Source organism: Lygodium microphyllum, chromosome 20 (genome assembly GCF_053477565.2).
Source record: "Lygodium microphyllum isolate KBCC chromosome 20, Lygodium_microphyllum_v1.1.10, whole genome shotgun sequence".
Taxonomy (NCBI): domain Eukaryota; kingdom Viridiplantae; phylum Streptophyta; class Polypodiopsida; order Schizaeales; family Lygodiaceae; genus Lygodium; species Lygodium microphyllum.
Window position 1 is genome coordinate 40,090,990 of NC_141154.1, and position 15,067 is coordinate 40,106,056.

Sequence of the window (15,067 nt, forward strand, 5' to 3'; positions counted from 1 at the left end):
CATGCAATTACATCTAGAGGTAGACATGATAATAAAGGGAATAATAACCATGGTAGAGACTCACAACACAATAGGGGCAAGTCTAAGTCTCATGGGCAATCATATAGTAAGTCTTGTGGTCCTAAGTCCTCTCTCACTTGTCATTATTGTGGTCACATACTTGCTTGCTACTCAGTTACTTGATATTCAGTTTGCTTACCCTTAGTGTTGGCCTCTTGATTTAGGGGCTTCCTTCCATGTTACCTCATATCATTGTTGGTTTTATACCTACCACACTATTATAGGTTCAGTCAGACTGGGTGATGATAATGTGACATTGTTGGCATAGGTGATGTGAGACTACAATTTGGTATTGGTACTCCATTTATACTGCATGATATACATGATGTCCTCGCTTTGACTAAAAGTCTTATCTTAGCTGGATAGTTGGATGATAATAGGTATCATGTCTCATTTGGTGATTCTGAATGGAAGATTACATGTGGCAATCTTATCTTTCCTAGAGGTTTTAAGGTTGGAAGCTTGTAATCCTTGCTTATATCTAGATCTATTAGAGGATTCCCATTCCACTAGCAAGAAAGAATGAGCAAAATTGAGGAACAAGCAATTGTAGTACCAAAGAAATCAACTAAGGGTTTGTATGATTTCACTCATGTTACTTAAAGTATCCTTGGAGGACTACAACCAAGACTAGAAAAGAAAGCAAATAGTAAGATACATGAGCAAAAATTTTAGAATCGAATAGAATTGAAAAAACATGCAATAGCTCACTTGTGAGGAAAAAAGCTAGAATATATTAGCAGGATCAAAAGAGAATAGGATTTTCTTCATTACAAAGTTGTTAATAGTTATTTGATGCACATGCACATTCTATCTGTAATAAGGAGCAAATCGCATCTCAAAAAACTTGTTGCCATATATGGTCACCCCTAAGTACCAAAAAATGAAATAGAAAGCAACAATGCTAGCAATAACCTACCATGTAGCAAAGAATTACAAACCATCACGACATTGCTAAGTTCATATGATAGTGATGACCCAACAATGATTGGAATAGCTCAACTTTGGTAAAAAAACTTGCTAGTGCATGAAATGACAACCTTTAGCAACTCATTTAGCTCCTGTTCACCAAATCCCACATCCTTCGATGAGTGCAATCCTCTACACAAGTACCATCTCCCAGGCGATGGACACTTTTTGTTTAGGTGTTGATCGTGGATAGGTCATAACTGTAGAGAAAACCTCCTCCTCAACAATGTTTTTCTTTCCACAACTCATCCCTCTGCATAACAATGATTAGGAAACCCTATGTGTATTGGATATCTTGTGTATCGTTCTCCTGATGTTTTCATAAATTTTGAAACATGGTATCATTGAGGGACATTAATGCACAACATAGGAGCGAGCTTGTAGTGGCTATAGACAAGAGACCCACTAGTTGCTCCAACATTCTCAATTGGCAGAGCAGACACTTTCTCAACTTTCTAGCCCATTGAATCGCATGAACAACTGATCTAGGCAATGTATGTGTATAATCCTAATTATAATATCGCAAATGACCATCATAATGGCTTAATTGGATCATACCTAGAAAGAAATCATACTTCCAACATAGATAGCCTACATAAACATGAACAGTTGATCTAGACACCATGTGCATGGAGACTACTACCTTTTGGTTTGTGCTAGATCAATTCAAAGAGATCTACTTAGAAGGGATGTACAACTCACACTAGCATGACACATGAGGAAGGGTATGCATTCTTACAATCTCTCTTCAATGATAAATTTATAAATTGGATGATGTTTGGGGGCTACATAGAGGTGTACTTATAAGGTGAAATGAGTTGGATCAAGCCTCTCAATCAAGCCAAAGTAGGTGTTTGATATTGGTAGGTAGATGGTTCATATATCACTTATTGATGTGTTAGAGGGGGTGATATTGGTGGATGTCCTATGGCACTTTGTCTTGTCAAGTGGAAAGAATTAAAGTACTATCTCTTGTGCCCCATTGATGAAATTTATGATTTTCTTACTTTAATATCCATTTCATGCTTCCTCAAAAAAATTAAAAAGAAAAGAATTTGAAATTAAGGTCCAAACTATATGGCATCTTGTCGACACTCAAAGAAAAAGAGCGAGTCTGCATTATGCATGAAGTATCCAAGGAGCAAGGAATCTACAATAGCTAGAAAACCTTGTGTCGATCTCGACTACTATAAGAGCTCTTGTACTTGCCTTTCAACTTGCTAATTCAACAAGAAGCAAAGGAGGAGAGGCATTTCATCTAGGTGCTTTACATTCTTGGCCTTTTCTTTTTTGTGCTTTGTATATCCAATAGTTCCAAAGCCTCTATCCACAATTTTTGGCTTCACTGAGTCATCATAAGCTACATAACAGAGAGTCATTAGAGTTTGAGCACATATAGATTAGCCCACACTAGCACAAGGTGTTGTAGAATGCATATACTAGAGACAAAGTGTTATTTTTGTAGATTCAAAAGTTCAAACCAAAAGTGATAGAGAGAGAGTGTGTGTGTGTATGAATTCATCTTTGGATGTCAAGTGATCCAAAATACATCTACTTGGAAATTTCCTGTGCAGCTTGCCATGTCACCCATAACCTACTAAAGTGCAGAAGTGAATTCTTTGAGAATTAACCATGTTGCAATCAAAGAGGAAGTCAAAGTTCCAATTTAAAGTAGCTAAAGTTCAAGTAATGTAACCAAAGTACCATGCTTTAACACTAGATTAAATAGTTGAATAAGAATAGTCTACAAGAGAATAGCTTGCCACTTTACACATAATACTTACCACATAATATTAATTGCTCAAGAAGTACAATGTAACTTCACTCATAAACAAATATAGTGGAAGACGCTAGGGAAAAATTTGCACAAAATGATTACTAGACATTAGTTTCTTCTACAACCAAAAAGAACCACTATACAAGCCTAGCAATTTAGTATGTCTATGCTCAAATGCTTTGTCAAGGAAGAGACCAAGGCTTGTCATAAATATATTGTAGTAAGATGTGACCGGCCAACCAAGCCACTTTTAGCAAGGTTCCTAAGCTAACTCCTAGGAGTTGTTGCACTAGATAGGTGATATTTTGCACTAATTTTGATAACTATGTCTAGCCTTCCACGTATTTATGACACTCTTTTGTTGTAGTAGTCCAACTAATTGGTGCACAGATCGGATGCCGTAAGCACGCATAGTGAGCGTGAGAAGGTCCCCAAGAACAAAAGAACTCTACTTTTTGCACACAAATCAATGTAGAAGACTTGCACGACATGAACAAGAGACCAATTGGGTGCAATCTCCCCCCATGCCTTGTGTGAGTGCTCCACAAAGCATATATTTTATGTATTAATCATCTTCAAGCTCAAATAATAGCCCAAATTACAAAATAGCATGCTTTTGGCTTTTGAGTTTGCTTTTGTGCCAAATAGAAATAAAGCTAATGGGCGGGCGCCCAAGAAGTTAGGTGTACCCAAATACAATGTCCAAATACAAATATCTAAATTGTGCGTCGATGCGCATACAAAAATAATAAATAAATATCCAACGCCTTGATAAATAGGCGCGACAAAATATAGGCGCCATGCCTAAGGTATGCGCCCATCAAAATATTGAGGATAACTTGAATACACGCTATCCTCCAATGCTTTCCACCGCCACTGTTGCTATCTCTACACATCAACTGAAGCATTCACAATCATTAGTAAAATAATACAATTAAACCGACAAAAGTGAATACCTAGCAGTCTTCAGCTACATAAATAAATCAACTGGTTAGAAATCAATCCTAATCACGAGTGCGCACTCTAAACTCATAAACGTTTATTAATTTAAATATGTATTTTGCGGAATCACCCGCTATGGAATCACCCATGTACACACTAAATTAACAAAACACCCGAAAAGGATAGACGTCCCCATCAACTTCTCGCACAAAGAATCCACTTTGTGTATGAGCCCCGGTAATAAAAGTTTACGGAATCCATCGTAAAACCTCACGGAATCCACCGTGGCACGGAATCCACCGTGTAATATGCCTCCTGGCATCATACCTCCGGGATGGGATAGCAATTGTCCTCAATTGCTATTAGCTCAATGTGGAGCTAACATAGTGGGGAAATCATTTAAGTCTCTAGCGTGTATCCATTGGGCCTCTTCAACAAGATGGTTTTTTAACTTGACCAAATATCTAGAATATCTACGGCCAGTTCTAGTGGTCATAAAGTCAGTATCTATAATAGGTTCAGGCTCAAGGATTTCAGTCTGAATTTTCCAATGTTGTGGGAGTTCTAGTTTAAATGCATTGTCATTGCTTTTGTGTATGATTTTGAATGGTCCATATAATTTAGGTGCTAATTTCACAACTGGGTGTTTATCTACACTTTGTAGTCTACTTTTTTCTACACGTAACCAAACATAGTCATCAACTTTGAAATTCATGGCCTGTCTTTTCTTATTTTCTTGTTTTGTATATGATTGCTGGGCTTTGGCAATCATATCTTTAACTTCATAAAAAATAGTAGCGTGCATGTTAGCAATATCATCAGCAGTCTGAATTTTATTTGATAATGATGAAACAGGTGTAGGCAATCTATAACCATAAATAACTTCAAATGGTACTTTCTTTGTAGCTGTGTGTGGTGTATTGTTATATGCAAACTGAAGTAAATGTAGATGTGTATCCCATGTGTATGGTTTAGAAATAGTATAAGCACGTAAAAGATCTAAAATAGTACTATTAGTAGCTTCTGTTTGTCCATTTGTTTCAGGATGAAATGCAGATGAAAAATCAATCTTTGTTCCTAAGTTAGCAAACAAAGTAATCCAAAAATTATTACAAAATCTAGAATCACGATAAGAAATAATAACTTTTGGTAAACCATGATTAGTAAACATAGTTTTCAAAAATAATTGAGCTGCTTGAGATGCAGTTAAAGTTTTCTTGCATGAAATGAAATATGCTTGTTTGCTAAACCCCTCTACAACAGTCCAAATCATATCATGGTTACCTTTAGTGTTAGGTAAACCAGTAATAAAATCCATAGAAATCTGTTCCCATGGTCGTGATGGAATAGATAAGGGCATTAGTAAACCATATTGTTTAGCATGATGTCTTTTAACTCCTTGACAAACTAAACATTCAGAAACAAAGTTAGATACATCAGTGTCCATATGTGGCCAATAAAAATATTCAGTCAATGTACGCAAAGTAGAGATAATACCTCTATGACCTTGGTATGGAGGACAATGAATCTCATTCAAAACAAAAGATCTAAATGGAATTGTAACACATAATCTCTTTTCATAAAACATGAATCCATTATTGTAAGACAGTGAATCAATAGGAATCCAATTATTTGCAACTAATTTATTCCAATTAGCTTGAAAAGTAATATCCTGATGATAAGTATCTTTCATAGGAATAAGAGAATCAAATGATATGACAGAAATATTATGAATTGTCAGTCTTCTACTTAAAGCATCAGCTACTACATTCTTGTTTCCTGGTTGATATTGTATAAGGGGATGAAAACTCTGAATGAAAGCTGCCCATTTGATATGTCTATTAGATATTTGCGGTTGACTTAGGAGATGTCTAATGCTTTGTTGGTCAGTCTTAATCATAAACTCAAAACCCATTAAGTAATGTTTCCATTGTCGTAAGGCTTGTACTACATCTAGCAATTCTTTATCATAAGTAGAATATTTAAGTTCGGATGGTTTCAGTTTACAACTAGAGTAGGATATGGGATGATTATCTTGCATAAGTACCGCTCCTATTCCAGATCCACTAGCATCAGTAACAACTAAAAAGAATGGTCTATTGAAATCAGGTAGTTGTAATACAAGAGCATGGGTTAATGCATGTTTCAATAAATCAAAAGATTTTTGTTGATTATCAGTCCAGTTTAAACAATACCCTTCTTTAAAAGTTTAGTCAAAGGCAAGGTAAGTAATGAAAAATTTCGCACAAACTTTCTGTAAAAACTAGCAAGACCTAGAAAAGAATGTAACTCATGCATATTTTTGGGTATGGGCCAATTTAAAATTGCTTCTATCTTTTTAGGGTCAACCTTAATACCTTCTGATGAAACAATATGACCCAAATATTCAATTTCTATTTGAAAGAATTCACTCTTTTCTGGATTAGCATACAATTGATTATCTTTTAACAACTTGAAAACTAAAGACAGATGTTCATAATGCTCATTCTCATTTTTACTGAATACCAATATATCATCAAAGAATACTATAACACAATGCTGATATTTCAAGAATATGCGATTTATCATTCGATTAAATGTAGCAAGTGCATTAGTCACTCCAAAAGGCATCACTAGAAATTCATAATGTCCGAATTGTGTTCTAAATGCAGTTTTGAATATATTAGATTTATCCAATCTTACTTGATGATAACCAGATTTAAGATCTATCTTACTAAATATGGCAGAACCTTGTAGTTTATCCATAAGATCATCTATCCTAGGAATCGGATATCTATTCTTAACAGTAATTTTATTTAGGGCACGATAATCAATGCACATGCGATAAGTATTATTATTCTTCTTTACTAATAAAACAAGTGTGCCAAATGGAGAACTACTAGGTCTAATTAATCCTCTGTTTAGCAATTCCTCTACTTGATTTTGAATTTCTTTCTGTTCAATTTGGTTATTCCTATATGGTGCTTTACATGGTGGTTGTGTACCAAGAATTAAATCTATTTTGTGATCTTCAGGATGTGAAGGTGGTAGTCGAGGTGGTAAATCATCAGCAAAACAATCTTTAAATTGAGCAAGAAATTGTGTATGCCTAGGATGCATATGTTTTTCTTTAGCTTGAAGTTCATTCACCCAAATTAGATAAGATTTGCTACTTTTACATAATGCACGTTTAGCTTGAGTATGAGTAAGCAGTGGAAAATTATTAGAAGCGTGCATACCATGCAATGTAATTTGTTTTCCTTGAAAATAAATTTTAATTGAATGCGTGGAATAATCTATGTCAGGATTATACTGATGACGCCAAGGCATACCTAGGATAATATTACTAGACTGTAAAGGTACAACTAGGAAATTTCTACGTTCAGTGTATTCACCAATTTTAATTTCTAAGTTATGCACCTCTTGTGTTCCATTATATCTTGTGCCTAGGAATGCTGCTTTAATGCGATAATGTGTAGAAACAGGTTGCAATTTTAATTCTTTCACTAACTTTGCAGAAATAAAGTCATGTGTGCTACCATCATCATGCAAAATAATCTTTTCTTTACCATGCACAAAACATTTCATTGTCAATAAAGAATGTGGAGTTGGCATACCTGGCAAAGTATTCGAAGTAGTACCAATGTCGTCATCATCTTCCATAAAATCAGGCATTTCCTCATATTCTTCATCTTTCATTGCTCCAAGATAATTGATATGGACAGGTGGTTTCTTCGATTGGCAATTGGCTGCTAGATGTCTAGGTTGATGGCATTTGTAACAAACTATAGGTTTGGCTTTAGATACATTGTTGGCAATGGCAGGAAGTCTAGGAATATTAGGATTTGGTTGTGAGGATGGCTTAGGGTTTTGATTGGTATTTGATGGCAAAGCAGGTGGTCATGTCCAAGACTTACGGAATGCAGATGGAAGAAAATGACTTTGATTGAATCTTCTAAAATTTGAATTGAATTACTTGGAACCATATTTACCATTTGCTTGAAATTGTTGTGGATGCTTGTCTCTTCCTCGAATCTTGTCTTCAGTGTCATGAGCCAAAGAAATTGCATCTTCAAGGGTTGTAGGCTTGAACATATTGACTTCAGCATAGTAATGTCCAAGTAAGCCAGACATAAACTTGCGTTTGTGAGTCACTTCAGGTATGTCTTCAAGCATGCGGAGTTGCAGTAGGGCATTCCAAAAACGTTCAGTGTATTGGGAAATAGATTCACGATCTCTTTGCTATAGAAGATCCCATTGCTTTATGGCTTTTTCATGGAATTGAGGAGGAAGGAAATTCTGCAAAAACTTCTTTTGGAAACTCTCCCAGGTAGTGGGATAATCAATGCTCTTACGAACCACAGTCCACCATAGAGATGCTCGATCGACTAAATGATTAGTGACACATTTAATTTTGTCTTTTTCAACATATGTCTCTTCATGAAAGTAATCATCAAACTGACTGATAAATGCAAGTACAGTCTTTCCATCTCGAGATCCATTGAAAGTACGAAATTTGAAGTTTCTTTTACTTATCTTTGTTTCTTTGCGGATGGATTGAGCTTCGAGTGTCGCATCGATGGTACGTCGTATAAGATCTTCGGGCGGTGGTAGTTCTTTGTAGATTGGCCAATTGAACTTGCAAAGCTTGTTGGGCTCTTCATTCTTCATCAAGCTGCATCATAATTAAATCCAATTTTTGTTCCATCATAGGTTCAGGAAGATCACCTTCAGCCATTAAATCATCCATGTTTTGTTCCGTCATCTTGTAAAATCCAAAAGACCTCACACTCTCAAATTCTGATTAGCGGGATGAGCGTAGCTCAAAATCGGGTATACAAGGCTTATAGATTTTTGCTTGGCTTTTACAGTCTTTGTCTTTTGCAGTTGCAGTGTTCGTAGTCTTCGTAGAAACTGCGTATGACCTTCTACGGTTGCTGAAACTGGTTCAGCAAGTCTGCATGTGTGAACAGAGTCTTCCAGGGAGCAATTCCGTGATTCTGTGCTTCTGCGCAGGAACAGTCTTCATGGGAATAGTTGAATAAGTCTGTGGTGACTTGATTGACCTTTGTGACTTGCAAGAATTACAAGACTTGGAGAACTTGGGAGATTAGGAATCTTAGTGGCTTAATAGGACCTGCGTGATCATCATGGATAAGAGGACGTTTGCTGCCATTTTGACGCCGACGAGTACATATTCTTGCCGTTTTTTGACGAATTTCGTTGATGAAGATTTTTTAAAGCTTCTTATTAAGCTTTTTTACTAAGGCTTGTAAAACTTTGAAGTAAAGCTTGTGGATATGGAAGCTTACTGTACTGTGAAAAAAAACGACTTGGAGAGGGAGATATAGGAGTGGTCCTCCGCCTCCTCAGGCCGGTCCTTCGCGATCAGAGGCTGTAGACAGAGGTTCTTGACCGCCAAGAATCCACCCGTATTGACCGTTCCCGATGAAACTGACTGTAGAGCTCGATCGTTCTAGGAGCTCTGCCTTCGCACAAGATGGGTAGCGATTGGAAGCTCTCGATCTCAGCTTCGCTCTGATACCACTGTGCACAGATCGGATGCTGTAAGCGTGCGTAGTGAGCGTCAGAAGGTCCCCAAGAATAAAAGAACTCTACTTTTTGTACACAAATCAATGTAGAAGACTTGTACGACATGAACAAGAGACCAATTGAATACAATCTCCCCCATGCCTTGTGTGAGCACTCCACAAAGCATGTATTTTATGTATTAATCATCTTCAAGCTCAAATAATAGCCCAAATTACAAAATAGCACGCTTTTGGCTTTTGAGTTTGCTTTTGTGCCAAATAGAAATAAAGCTAATGGGCGGGCGCCCAAGAAGTCAGGCGTACCCAAATACAATGTCCAAAGACAAATATCTAAATCGTACGTCCATGCGCATACAAAAATAATAAATAAACATCCAACGCCTTGATAAATAGGTGTGACAAAATATAGGCGCCATGCCTAAGGTATGCGCCCATCAAAATATTGATGATAACTTGAATACACGCTATCCTCCAATGGTTTCCACTACCATTGCTGCTATCTCTACACATCAACTGAAGCATTCATAATCGTTAGTAAAATAATACAATTAAACCGACAAAAGTGAATACCTAGCAGTCTTCAGCTACATAAATAAATCAATTGGTTAGAAATCAATCCTAACCTTAATTTATCATGAGTGCGCACTCTAAACTCATAAACGTTTATTAATTTAAATATGTATTTTGCGGAATCACCCATGTACACACTAAATTAACAAAACGCCCGAAAAGGATAGGCGTCCCCATCAACTTCTTGCACAAAGAATCCACTTTGTGTATGAGCCCCGGTAATAAAAGTTTACGGAATCCACCATAAAACCTCACGGAATCCATCGTGGCATGGAATCCACCGTGTAATATGCCTCCTGGCATCACTAATAGCATACAACATCCAGGAACTAAGTAAGTCCACTCAGTTCTTTTTGTTTACTCATGGCTAGGTTTTTAATTTAGGCACTAGAATTCTAATCCTAGGATAATTATGGTTTCCCCCATCTTTCAGGGGGTGGCTCCTCGTAATTTACCCTTACCTAGGCTCTCGTAAATTGGAAAACTTTATGCCACTTGCCTCTCTTTGGCCCTCATCAATCTTGCAGCTCTCTAGCCTTTTCTAAGAGCCACATCCCATGCAAGTTCACAACTTCACTAAGCCAAGTATAAATTTATGGCCATGCCTAAGTAATTGATGACTAGTCAACACATCTACTCACCATCTCATCCAATTTTTCCTTGCCTTCTCCCCTTGCTTTTTTCCCTACCTTCTCTATGTCGATTTCCTATCTCTATATTTCCCACTAGTGAAATACACTTCAGTTATCACACACAAATAGTCTCTCTCCCCCTCCCTATTCTCTCTCTCTCTCTCTCTCCACACATTGGAAAGGGCATAAAATGTGACCATTAGGAACTCTATTGGAGAGAGAGAGAGAGAGAGAGGAAGAGGGAGAGATAGAGAGGGAGAGACAGAGAGATAGAGATGAGCTCTAATGATGTACTCATTTTCTATTTTAAAATAGTCTCTCCATATATAAGTGGATTTCTTTTTTAAGCTTTGCTTTAAATATTCCATACTTCAATGCTTTCCAAGTCTAAATAGAGAGAATAGAAAATCTAAAATTTGTAAGGATTCTATGGCTACCATGTAGTTTTCTTTTAGGTGTGTGAAATTGCTCAATTACAAGAGAGTATAGAGTATAGATATGAGGGAGAAAATACATGCCTAGGCTCCCAATTATTGGGCATGTCCTTGTATGTTATTGCACGTATAACATATGCTAGAAAAGAAATTGGAATGCATGTATGGATAAATAAATGTGTGTGCTTTTGAGAGGGCCAACATTTGTGTGTGTGTGTGTGTGTGTTGAAGACCTTGGAATGTACTTATGCTTTGTACTTCATTATACAATAGTGCCACATCAACACTCTTGCACTCTATGTATATTGGATTGTATGTCTATGTTCAGCTTTGAGTTATTGAGGTTTTAAATGGGGATGAGGTACCAATATACTTTGGAAAAGTAAATCAATTGCATAAGTGTGTATGTAGGAGTAGGCTAGATGAGGGAATAAGGAGAAAATCAATGTGCAAGAGCTTGTAGCTTGTGTGCCTATAAGTGTGTGGGTGTATGAACAATTGTGTGTGTGTGTGTGTGTGTGTGTGTGTGTGTGTAGGGGAGGTACTATTATGTACATTATGCATGTGTATGTGTCTCTATGTGTATCATAGAGAAGCAAAAAAAAGGCATTTGTTTGCATGTGTGTGCGAAGCCATGTATGTATATAAGTGTATAACTATATTGACTAGTCCATTTTTGTAAATGTGTATGTGTTTGTGTGCATGTGTTGAACCAATCTATTAAATGAAGTAAGCATATATACAATCCTAATGTAGTGGTTTACATAAGGACTACATGCAATGGATATAAGTAAATACTAATAAATGTGGGGATAATTAAATACAAGGAATGCCATGTAATACATAAAAAGGAAGAATAGGATTTGTACCTTAATTTGCATAGAAACCTATAGGTATAAGTTGTCAAATTATATATATATATATATGTGTGTGTGTGTATGTATATGAATATATATATGTATATATATATGTATGTATATGTATATATATGTATATGTATATGTATATGTATATGTATATATATGTATATATATGTATATGTATATGTATAGGTATATGTACTTTAACCCATATGGAGAGAGAGAGAGAGAAGGAAATGAGCCTTTGCACACACACACACACACACACACACACACACACACACACACACACACACACACACACACACACACACACACACACACACACACACACACACACACACACACACACACACACACACACACACACACACACACACACACAATGAGAGCTAAGTATACCTTCCCCTCTCATTTCCTCCCATGCATCCCGCTATCCTACCTCCCACTCTACCACACATAGCCCCCCCCTCCCCCTCCCCCACCCCCCTTTTACTTTTAAGGTTGGAGGGGGGGGGGATTAATGGAGGCCTACCCCTAATGTATACTCTTATGTACATTATAGAGAAACCCCCTCCCTTACACTTACATGATTCCATAAGTTTTCCATGGTGAATCCCTCGAGGGAGAGATGTAAGGCATAGAAACTACCTAAAAATGCCATGTTATAGTTGAGAGAGAGAGAGAGAGAGAGAGAGAGAGAGAGAGAGAGAGAGAGAGAGAGAGAGAGAGAGAGAGAGAGAGAGAGAGAGAGAGAGAGAGAGAGAGAGAGAGAGAGAGAGAGAGAGAGAGAGAGAGAGAGAGAGCCCTAGGTCTAAGTATTGACTTCCCTCCCCCCACCCACCCATCCCCTCCCCCACCCCATACCCACCTTTGTAGCCCCCCCTCCTCCCAAAGTGTGCTTCTAAAAAATTTTGAATTAAAAATCCCCTAATGTAGATATTACATTATGTACATTTATAAACCCCTTCCATTTTTGGAGAACTATAAGTCAACATAATAAAAATACCCATTCTTTTGAACTCACAAGGTACATTATATGTTCTATAAGGTGACTTCCCAAGTACTAGGATTGGTAAGAGAATATGTATGGGTGTAAATTCTACATGATGAGATCTCCCTCCCTTCCTCCCATCCCCCCTCTCTCTCTCATCTACTTCCACATTCCTTGTATATAACACTTGTAATATCTTCCCGAATTCATATTCTCCATTTTTAGACACATACTATCATACAATTTACATCGTTGTAACACCCAAACTCATCATATGCATCGCCTTTCATTCACATGGTCCTTTTATTATGTGCACCCTCTAGCTCATAATTAACATTATATAGCATCCAAAATTCTCATATGCATGTTTGATTTCTCATACATACCTTCATAGTTGCATTCTCAAAACAAACCTTTTCAAACTATATTCCAAAATTTAAGGAGAAGATAGTCATTTTTATTTACCTACCATTTATCACCCTAACTCATTGACTTTACTCTTTCTTCTCTCTATCTATCCACATTCTAGTAATAGTCCCATTGATACCCTCTCCATCCAATTGCATGAATTTTCTTCTCCCTTTCATTTACATGTATAACAGTATTCCTTTTCTTATCCATTTCTTGAGGAACTCACAAATTCATGTACATTATTTTGTAGATGCATGTGTGTAATTTCATGAGAGAATAGAGGTAGAGTCTCTCTCTCTCTCTCTCTTCAAGAAAACTAAATTAGTGAAGAGAGGTGAGCCATAAAGTGGAAGCACGGGGCGGAAGCAAGAGCTATCGTGGAAGGAGCAAGAAGAAGTGAGAGAGAGAGACAAGATGTGGGAACTCCAAACACTCACAAAATGTATAAAGTGGTAATGCATCTCAATGTGCTTTATCTTTGCATGGAAGATAGTATTCTTGGCCAACTAAATAGCACTCATAGAATCCGAATGCAGTGTAGGGACCACTTTAGTAATGGCAAGGTCTGGCCTAACCTAAGAGCCTCCTTGCAAGCCTCAGTTGGCTCCAACATACTTTTCCTTTGTAGTAGATAGGGCCATGCATTTATCCACCTTGGACATCCAAAAAACAACATCTCCAACAAAGGTGAAGATATAGCCAAAGGTGGACTTTCTATTGTCTACATGTCTTGCATAATTAGAGCCAGTGTATCCCATGCCTCCTGTATCCTGGCCACCATAATAGATGCCTATAGCTGTTGTGCCCTTTAGGTACCTCATGATACCCTTGATGACATCCCAATGCCATCTGCTAGGTGTAGCCATATAGCATACCACAACTCCCACTCCAAATGTTATATCAGGATGAGTGGCTATCATGGCATACATCAAACTACCCACAATGGATGCATAAGAAGGGATCTTGGTCATCTTGGCCTCTTGCTCATTAGATTGTGGACAATTGGCCTAATTAACCTTCATGTGAGAAGGTAAAGGATAGCCAATAGACTTAACATCCTATGTAGATGAAACTGCACAAGGACCTTCTGGATGTACTCCTTCAGTGACAAGTAGAGGAGCCCCTTAGAGAGAGATCACGCCACATAATGCAGATTCCAAGAATATGTGAGGCTTGTCCCATGTCCTTCATGATGCCAGGAGGCATATTCCACGGTGGATTCCGTGAGGTTTTGCGGTGGATTCCGTAAAATTTTATTACCGAGGCTCATACACAAAGTGGATTCTTTGTGCGAAAAGTCGATGGGGATGCCTATCCTTTTCGGGCGTGTTGTTAATTTAATGTGTAAGTGGGTGATTCCATAGCGGGTGATTTCGCAAAATACATATTTAAATTAATAAACGTTTATGAGTTTAGAGTGCGCACTCGTAATAAACTAAGGTTAGGATTGATTTCTAATCAATTTATTTTTGTAGCTGAAGACTGCTAGGTATTCACTTTTGTCGGTTTAATTGTATTATTTTTCTAACAATTGTGAATGCTTCAGTTGATGTGTAGAGCAAGTAGCGGTGGCATCAGGAAGCATTGGAGGATAGCGTGTATTCAAATTATCGTCAATTTTTTATGGGCGCGTATCTTAGGCATGGCATCCATATTTTGACGCACTTATTTATTAAAGCGCTTGATATTTATTAATTATTTTTTTGTATGCATATGGGCTCACGATTTAAATATTTGTATTGGACATTGTATTTGGGTACCGCTTGACTTCTTGGGTGCCCAACAGCTTTAATTCTTTAGTGGCACAAAAGCAAACACAAAAGCTAAAGCGTGCTATTTGTAAATTGGGCTATTTCTTGAGCTTGAAGATGAATAATATATAAAATA